This window comes from Dromaius novaehollandiae, chromosome 2, assembly GCF_036370855.1.
Source record: "Dromaius novaehollandiae isolate bDroNov1 chromosome 2, bDroNov1.hap1, whole genome shotgun sequence".
Lineage (NCBI taxonomy): Eukaryota > Metazoa > Chordata > Aves > Casuariiformes > Dromaiidae > Dromaius > Dromaius novaehollandiae.
Genome location: NC_088099.1, coordinates 50,988,737 through 50,998,799, shown reverse-complemented (window position 1 = coordinate 50,998,799; position 10,063 = coordinate 50,988,737).

The window sequence follows — 10,063 nt, the reverse complement described above, 5'->3', positions numbered from 1 at the left end:
GTCTGGACATCTTTTTAAATAAAACATTTTTAAGAGATGAGTATGTCTTCCTGCAATATTTTCCTTAACTTAGGTTTCAATGCCAATTCACAAGCAAGATCTTCACAATAACAGTAGACAGTCACAAACTGCTTTTTCCTTTATACCTTACCTGTATATCACAGTAAAGATCCATACTAACCACAAGCCAATGAGCTTGGTTTCTTCTCCAAGACTCATACTGAAACAGAAATATCTTATCGGCTTCATCTTCAAATGATGTTCTACTCCTCAAACAAAGATACGAACATCAAAGGAATAGATTTTCAATTTTCCCCATGCACTTGCGAAGAAGCCCCCTCCCTCACCTGCTTCCACCAGCTGCACCTGCAGACTCTGCTCTGCAGCCCCACTTCACTGAGGCAGGGAAGCATGTCTGCTTCTCCTGTATTGTCAGGATGCCACTACTGTAAGGATATCTGTAACTGATGACCCTATAGAGCTAGGACATTTTTCTCTAGGAAGAATCCACCATAAAGCAAAGTTCAATCTGATTGTTCACATCAAACTTCCTCTTGAAGCACATACCCTGTGGGAGGCTCTCCGAAACTGTGACACAATGGGGAAGTCTTGCTAGTGATCCTTTTTGAAGAAATTGTTCCAACCAGAAGTGCTACTGTGCCTCCTTTTTGCTATAACATCCATCTACATCCAGAGATCAGAATCAGTTGAAAGTTTTACTAGGAAAAAGAAAGTTTAGTGAAAAGTATTTATCTGTGTCCAACATCTCTGACGACTGTAAGATGCTGCTGAGCAGGGATGGGCCTACGTTAGCATACAGAAGACTCAGACTCCTCTGGTAATTGTACTGTGATATGATAATCCTGTTCCATTTTCAGCCTCTTGAAAAACACTGATTTAGCATACCAGTGATGAAACACCATGCAAATTACTAAGTGTTCCAGAAAAAGAAGATCCAGAAAGGATCCAGAAAGAAACCATGACTTCAGGTATTCTGTCCACCTGCAAAACAAAGTTTGGGCAACAGAAAGTGAATGACCTCCTTAGTCTGAATATGCCTTTTTTAACTCAGTGAAATGCGGGCTGGCACACATTTTTTGTTAGTATTTATACCTCAAAGACGGATCTCTTCCTGGGTACATGCTTAGCAGTTTATTATAAAATAATGCTGGCCAAAGTAAAGCTCATGCTGAACTGTACCAGTTCTGACACATAACTTTGGAGTGGTGTGCTTCTGGGTGTCTGTGAATTTTTGCATATATCTGTATTTCTGTTCATTCAGCTAAAATGCCAAAATGTACAGAAACACGTCACAGAAATCCCCACCTCAGAATAGCAGTGATGTGATTTGATTTCCACAGACTCTGCTGACTAGTATACCTGTTGGGCACTACTCCTGACTCAACACTACTCTTGTCTCACATCTGGTTGGGACTTGCCGTGTGAGTACGACGTGCTTTTCAGCTAATCAGTTCGGAATGCCAACGTAATACTGTGAGTAGCTGTGTCAGATTTATCGTGTACTATGAGATATATGGAAAAAGACAGTACTGCCAGGCAAACAGCAGTGTTTTCTGTGTTATCGTATTAAATATTGTCTTTCCTCACCATCATTTGGTGCCCAGGCAGACTTCCCACTAACTCTAATATGTATGATGTGTGTGTTCATGTGCATCACACAGACATTTATTTACACACCCTTCTTCAACTAGCACTCCCAGGGAAGCTCTGGGTCTCCATAATCCTCCATGTGCTATGAATTTAGAGAAGGTAAAGCACACCAGAAGGACACTCAAATGCCACAACCAGGTGAGGTCCTCGATAACACATCTGCCAACCATCAACTGCCCATGTACCCCTTCCCACCCTAGAGGAACCTGCAGCTCAGGTTCAGCAAGGACTTGGGGAGCAGGCTACCATGCCTTTGGCAACCCCCTATATTTTCCTTTCTCTACCAGAAAAACCCAGACTGTCCCGCTGTTTACAGAACTGCTGGGCTTTCTACTGTTTCCTAGAACAGGGTTTCCACAGCAGTTCACAGAAAAATATCTCCCAGGCACTCAGTCACAGAACTGAACAGGGAGCCTTTTTCCACTCCCATGCACCCCATTCCTGCAGCTGGTGCTCAACACGATGCATTCCCACCATCCCTGAGGCTGTGGTTGGAGATGCTGGGAGCACACACTGCCTGTCACCCATGCACTCAGGTTTCAGTCACACATGAAGCAGTGCAGTGGCAAATGTAGCCAGAGCTAGCTCCAAGGGAACGGATTCCCATCTTTCACTTCTGGGAGACATTTTACTGTGGCGTCTCATTTCTTAACCAGTGAGGTACAACAAGGGAATCATTTCTCTAAGCCCTAACCATTTGCTGACCTGTACTTGTAGATAAATGTGATCTTGCTAGAAAATATGAGCACAGGGCCAAATGAACTGCGGGGTAAAGCATAGCCTGAGCTTTAGCTCTGCAAAAGAGAGAACCGGCACACAGAAAAACTGAGTGGAGTGGAGCATCTCTGCTCACCTCTTTATTTCATAACAGCTCAGCATCACCCTCTGCAATCCAGGATCAAGACTGACACAGCATACATCCTCTTTTATTTGAAAGAGAATACAGTCCATGGAATTATAGACCCAACCTGACTCATTCCTGAACTTGAACTTGCCACTGGCATCTCATGCACAGGAAGGAGAAAACAGGAAAATATCACTATCAGGAAGATATGAAATGCATATTGCAAGCCAGCAGGAAGCACTGTTTGAGGGAATCCCAAGAACAAAGAAAATTAACTATCAGCACTTGAAGGAAACCTGCTAATATTCTGCCATTTGAAAGAGGAGTTTCAAGTAGGAGACGCGGAGGGAGAATGAGAGGTGCATAATAAGGAGCAAAGAGAACTGAAGACATTCCTAGGAAACCTCCCCGCCAGGCAGGATGCAGCCCAGGCTGATAGTGCACTTCAGCCAGCATCATCCCTTACCACTGAGGTGCCAGGAGCCCAAAAGAGCAGCACATAAAGGGAGACATGTCCTGGGCTGCGACAAGGTGAAACTCTCGTCAGGGGCAAGGGCTCATGCCAGCTGCTGGCTCCTTCCCCACCGTGTCCCGCCACGTGGCACAAGAACTGTCCAGGGTGGAGATGACCACCCCCAAACACAGAGCAACTTGCCCTTGGTCACCTAGACTGGATGTCACGCTCTCTGCCCTCCACACTCCTCCTGTTCGCTGGTCTAGATATGGCCATGCTGAGCTGAACAACCCCATACATGGCATCCTGCTTTGCAGCGAGGCACCACTGTCCATCCTTACCTTGACTAGTCAGTTGTCCCATGACGCCATTTCATGTTGCGGGGGAGGGAAACCTTTTGGTGTAGGCCCTAATTTCCTACCTCAAGAGCCTTCAAAGGTCTTCCTAGCTTTGTAAGCATTGATGACATTTGGTGCCGCCAGCAAAAGTGGCAGTGCAACAGCCTCCTAAAATCCTGGTGAGGGAGTTCATGCGCAGAGCTGAGAGTGTCTTTTGAAAACTGAGCTCATATAATGCTGCTTCTTGTGCCCACTCTTTTGGCTCACTGATGTACTGTTACAGTGTCAGGAGGAAGGGAAATAAAGAGTAGGAAGCTGGAGATGCAAATAAATGGTTTATTCTGAAAAGCGCTTCAGACAAAAAGTTGATCTCATGATGTGAATGCACATGCAGCATGTGATGGTGAACACAAGAAAAGAAAGAAAGGAAGAGAGGACCCAGCCGTGGTTTAGTATAGATGACTGGGAAATCATGAAAGTATTCTCTGTTGTGTTTAGCTCAGCATCAGCTTTTACCACGCTACCCAGGAAGGCAAAGAAATGTTCATGTCACCAAGTGTTTGCAAACCAGCTGTCAGAACGCAGCACCTCTCGTATGCTAGAGTAGTGAGTGAGTAAGGAAACGGGTCTTGTTCCCAAACGCTAAGCTGTTCCAACAGGGTGAGAGCAGAGTACAGACTTCCCCAGCAGGAAGGATAAGCCTGGCCAAGCCAAGCATCCTGGAAGTGCAGGAACGGTTACAGGGCTGAGCACGAGCACCAAGACCTCCAGGGATAACCTGAGCATTGATCAAAGTGATGTGGAGCAACTCTTCAGGGCAGAGGCAGTCCTGCTTCCACTACTAGGTAGGATGTGGACACATACAAGTCTAACGCAAGTCAGTCACTTGACCTGCTGCTTCCTGTAGCTGCCAGGAGGCTTTCGATATACTTCCATTGGCACAGGATGAGGTGAGACAGTGACATGCACTGCACTCGCTTGCTTTCAAACCCTTGCCAGCCACTTCTCGCTCTCCTGAAACCTACAGTGCAGTGAGTAGAAAGCATTTGTGGCTGTGTTGCATAAACCAGCCTCTGCTGTCACTCCCTGGGGAGCCAAGTTCATCGAGCGACTCCCATGGTTGTGCAGGAGGAGTGAGGCCAGGCGCAGGGAGCTGCAGCAGCCCAGAGCACCGTGGGGGCAAACACCCTCCCTTTTCCCCCAGCTGCTGAGCAGGGTTTGCAACCCCACTGAGCTGGGTCTGCTGCTGTGGCTCTGCCACTGTGAGCTCTGCTCAAAAGAGAGACTGTTTCCCTCTGACTTGGCTACTGCAAGTTGTGCTGCAGTGCCGTGGTGAAGGGGAGGCAGGGCCCAGCCTGCACCTCAGGCCGAAGCCCTGCAAAGAGAGCTGTGGAGCATGGCACAAACTTCTCATTTGCAGGTGGTTTAAAATCAAGGTTTTCCAAATCTGCTTCCTGCTCTTTTGTAACTCTGTGCTACAGAGATGTGAAAAAGCAGAAGCAAGGGAGGCATCCAGCTCCTTCCCTTGTGAGAAGAAGAACTGTTTGTCTGTGTGAGATGGTCTGCTCCTCTTCTCTGCCCATTGTGCTCACAGCCAGCAGGAGTGGAGGGAGGGGAGATGGTCAGAAGGGACATACTGGAGACGCCTGCAGTTGTGGTCAGCCAAGGGGCAGAAGTGAGTCGTGTTCAAGGAGCTCTTGGCACAGGCTTGCCACGGAGCTGCTCAGTGACCCCTTTGCAGAAGGCCAGAGGGGGCCTGGCGCACAGAATGGAGGCTGTGAGAGGTGGGGGGCCTTTATGAAGGACTGTTGTCTCCCTGGAGGGCTCCGTGTCCCAGAGCAGCTGAGTGGCCTAATGTCTGGGCATTCCAGGTCCTGCCTCTGCCCCTGCTGAGGCGGGGGGGTCATTTGGCAGCTGGGAGGGCTGGTGGCAGCCGCCCGGTCTTGGTTTGAGGTTTTCTTTCTACTTTGACCGTCATTTCCTTTTTCTGTGTCTGAGCTCTGTGCAGGTGGCTCTGCATATGGCAGCATCTCTATCGGCTGCTTCATCTTTCACTGTGGTTTTCAGCAGGTTGGGTTGGGGCAGCCTGTGACATTCACATCAGGACATCCCCTCGCTCACGCTCTCTGCCTTGCTGATACCGTTATGGAATATAATTGATGTTCCTGCCCGCATCCTGTGTTAGTGCATGTGTGTGAGTGTGCTGTCATCTCCCAAGCACAGAGGGAGTGCCTAGGAGAGAGAGCCAGGCCTCAGGAGTGCTGCTTGCACTGTCAGGTCCCTGGTGCCAGGCTTGCTGTGCCCTGACTGGCTCCAGGCGCCGCCAGCAGAGCTTTGCTGTCCTGGTGGGAGGCCAAAGGGGCCCTGGGTCCCAGAGAGCGGTGGGGAACGCTGCCCCCTCCTCCACTCGGGCTTTCAGGGAAAGGGGGGAGCTGAGCAGCTGCTCCTCCCCAAACCCTGGCAATGGCAAGGAGATACTAAGAGCACTGAGATTCCCTTTGGTGTAGGAGACATTCATTCATGTGCTTTGAAGTTCAAGTTCAGGAAATGAAGTTCAGGTTAACATTTCTGAGCCCTCAGCAGTGCAGTGCGACTCTGTGCTGGGCTGGGGCAGCGCTGGACTGGGGCCGTGTCTGCCTGGGTGTTGCGCAGGTTTGGCGCTGTGGGAGGTGTGACAGGCCCCTGACCCAGACACTGTTGCTTCTGACGTGGAGGTGATTTTATAGGCACACTATCAATGGAAAATATCTTGGTGGGTGTCCCTCCCACACCGACATTTGCTCAAAGCAGTATTTGGCTCTGCAGCGAGATTTGCGTCCCTCAGCAGAATCAGCGGCACCTCATTTTCCGTGCCCGTCTACCTCCTCAAACTCTGGTAATTGTAGAAATTTGTCTGGGGCTGTGACGTGACTGCAGTGCGTGGCATAGGTGTCAGAAAGGACCGTGGCCACTGACAGAGCCATGAGATAGGTGATGGCCACAGTGTCTGGGCATCCCCAGCTACAGACATCCCTGAGCAGGGACAGATCCAGAGGCAGACCATGCAAGTGTGCCCTGCCTTTGCATGGAGTCAGTCCAAGGCCTCGCATACGCATGGAAAAGAAAAGGATTTTATCGCAGAATTTTGAATAACAATGGCTGGGGCTTTCAGCTGTGAGAGCAGGAGCCCATCTCTGCTGCTGGGATGGGTCTAGGAGGGGTGAATGTGATCGCCCAGCGGACTTTCTCAGATCTTACTGATCCTGACTGCTGTCCCCACAAGCAGCACAGCCCTGGCAATGTGCTCTGACTGAGGTGTATAATTTAGGTAGACACTGAAACTGGCAAATCCAAGCACCCCAAGTGATGTGTGCCCAGCACCCGTGGCACGGGGCGAGGGCATTCCCTGGGACGCCTTGGTTGAGCCTCCCGGCATCTTGCCAAGAGAGGACAAGATTGTACCCATGTTGCAGCTGGAGCAAAGGGAGGCTACCGAATGCCTTCCAAGCCCACGTATGGTGGCAAAGCCCGTGCTGAGTGAGCCTGTGGGAGAGTCTCATCCCATCCGTCCTCCCCAGGCTGTGCCCAAACTGCCCCAATGCAGCGTTGCACAGAGGAGGTGCAGCCCAGCCCAGCTTTGCACTGAGCCCAGCACCTGCTCTCCGGAGCAGTGCCTGTGTTCAGGGAAATATGCCGAGTCTGGGCTGATAGTGGTGTGCCGATCCACTCATGCCAAATGTAAGCACACAGCTAGACCTCGAGGCCACTGGTAGTACAACATCCCTAAAGCATTAAGCTCTTTACATGCCCTTATCCCTGGGGTTTCATTTCTAATCTGGGGATAAGTGTTTCTCTTCAGGTCTAGTGTCTGGGCCGCATTATTTGCTCGCAGGAAGCTCTATGCTGTGCAAACACAGTGTTTGAATGACCTGGGCATTGCTGAAGCTGTCCCTGCTGTGCCCAGAGAAATGTACAAAAGTCTCTGGGAAAGACGCTGGAGCTGTCAAGGTGGCAGTCTCCCTCGCTCACATGCCGGAAGGCCCTGCGGTGCTTTGTGGAGTTGTGCGACCCACAATGCTCTTCCCAGTCTCCTGTTTCAGCGAGCAGAAGCTGATGCCAAATGGAAACACTTGGTGGCACCAAGTGGCAAAAGATGCTCAAAGGACAAGGCAAAAGGTAGCCTGGGCAGGTTTTGAAGCCCAGCAGCGATGGGTCCTGTCCCAGCAGGGGTGAGCAGGAGGTTCCCCTGAGTTTTCCCGAGCTCCTTCTGTGCCTTGTGTGGGATATGATGGGAAAGAGGGTGCGTGGCTCTGCCCCCAGCATGGGGGTACCATGCAGCAGGGGTCAGGGCTGCATGCTCAGAGCTAGGCCAGCAGCGTGGAGGGGAGGACTTGATAAATGAGGGGAGAAGTTGATAAATGTCCCTTCACCCCACCTCCTGATTTTGCTGTCCTACACTGAGTGTAAACAGCCGCGATGTGCTGGGCTCCCAGTCCCCCCAGCCTTCAGGGGCACAGGGCTCTCAGGGCTGTCACCTCTGCCCCTGCTGATGGTGGTTCCTCCACGAGCCGTGGGCATCTCCTCCTCTTCCAACTCAGGGGCAAGCCCTTCTCAGCTTCCTGTGGCTCTTCCCTTCCTCAACCCTTGGGCTAAAAGATTTTGATCCTTAGACATAGCTTTTCCCTCCCAGAGTAATTTTTGTCTCCCAACCTTTTTAATGACAGGAGGATGAACCTGTCTCTGCTACTGGTGGCTGGAAAGCCATGGGAGCTGAGCTGTCTTCTTGCATCTCTCACTGACAGCAATATGAAGGAGTGAGGCTTGCTCTGCTGGGTTTTCCTTTACAAGTGAGGGAAGGAGATGCATGGAGGAGATGCACATGATCAGCGGTGCTAGTTCAATTCCTTGTCTGTCAAAAGTCGCATTGTAAGGGAACAAAACTCCTCCAGCTCCACAGCAGAGAGATGGAGACTGTCGCTACTATGGGAGTTTCAGACTGAAAGAGCTCTTGCTGGAAGTGGGAATGGTCTGGCCTATTGCTGTTACTGCAGGCACTGCTTTGCTTGAGGAAATGACGCAAATGTTTGTTGTAGCTACACACCCAGAGACAGCGCAGTTACCTTTTAGCCACAGCTGGGGGCTCTAGAGGAGAAGAATATAGCTGTTACGGAAATTAGGCTTGTCGGCCACCGTAACAGGGCCCGACCCTAGGTTCCCGCAGAAAAGTTCAGAGCCAAATCAAAGCAAATTAAATAATTAAATTTTAATGACACGCGCGGAGTAATTACAGCTCGAGCTGGGTGCCTCCGAAGAGGGACCCCGAACAAAGAAATCCCTGGGCAATTATACCTTCCAATCTAAGCTCTCCACCCCTCACGCGGTAGTTTGGACCAATAGTAGTATTCTGGTCTGGGGTCTCCTGCTCCTTATTGGGTCTCATCACCGTCCCTAGGTAGGCTGTTTATCTTTACTGTTGCGGTTTCTGTTGACAGATGTGTCTTGATTCCTCGGGTCCCGCCCTTGTCTCTCAAGGCCCTGACAAAGAGGTGTTGTTCCAGCAATTAGCACTGCCCCAGCAGTGACAATAGGTGTTATCTCCCAAGGTCCTGACGAAGGGGATATAGTCCAGACCCCAAGATAGTCCAGACCCCCTAATTAACACTGTTCCGGCAGTGAGAGGAGGCTTTGTTTCCCAGGGTCCTGGCGCCCAAGTGGGCCTTATTTCAAAGCCTTGACATCCTCCCTCCTGGAGCGCGAAGCACAGGAATGCAAACTGCTTGCAACTCCCTTATCATTCCAGCTGGAACCAGCTCTCAGGCCCTTTTCTTACTGAACTAGGTAAAAGTTCATTATTTTATCTAAGTGCAGCCTAAGGCTTCAACAAATTTAGCTACTCATGCTAAGCAAGTTTTATATAAGTTGTGCTATGCAGCTACCTCTGGACAGTTTCAGCTCAATATTCTTTAACAATAGCTGGCTGCATACAGACTTCAGCTCCATACAAGAACGTTGCATTTTTAAGTTTGTCAGCTTTATCAGAGTTGTGCAGTTCACTCCTCTAAAAAGTCATTGAAATATGTTGTTATTGTTTCTTCAAAGGAAAAGCCAACTAAACGGCTATGGATAATGTTAAAACTAGTTCTGAGAATAAAACATGCCAGTAAGTTCTCCGATACTCCCAACCCAGCCCAGCAGAAACATGCCAAATGCCAGTACAGGAAACCAGCCCAAGGAGCTTTTTTAAAAGTACTCGTATCTCTAAGCCGCCTTCTGTATGTAATTATTGATTAATTATGCATGATACATGTGATCCTGTAATAAATTCGTAGCTATCTTTCACAGATATTGCAATATCTTTGCTATTTATAACCTTAACCTTGAAAATATATTTTGCAATTTATATATTATTTTATATAATATTGCTGTATTACATACAGAATTTATGACATACCTTAAAATCAGAATTGCTTGTCTCATAAAATGTCAGCTGCAAGTATCAAACTATTTGCTTATTTAGTATGGTATTTGCTTATTTAGTGGAAGGTACATGAGTGTCCGTCCACAGAGAAGTGTTTCATTTTAATCTGGTACTCACTTAGAAAGACTGCAGCTGGGCAACAAGGAGAAGGCTCTTCAGCTCCCTTGTGCTAACAGCTGCAGGCTAAATTTGATGGGACCTCTGGAAGAAGGGAAGATTTCCCTGAGAGCTGCTGAGCTTTCCCTGGGGATGAGCGAGGATGCAGGAGAGGAAGAGGGATGTGGGAGACAGGGCGCTGG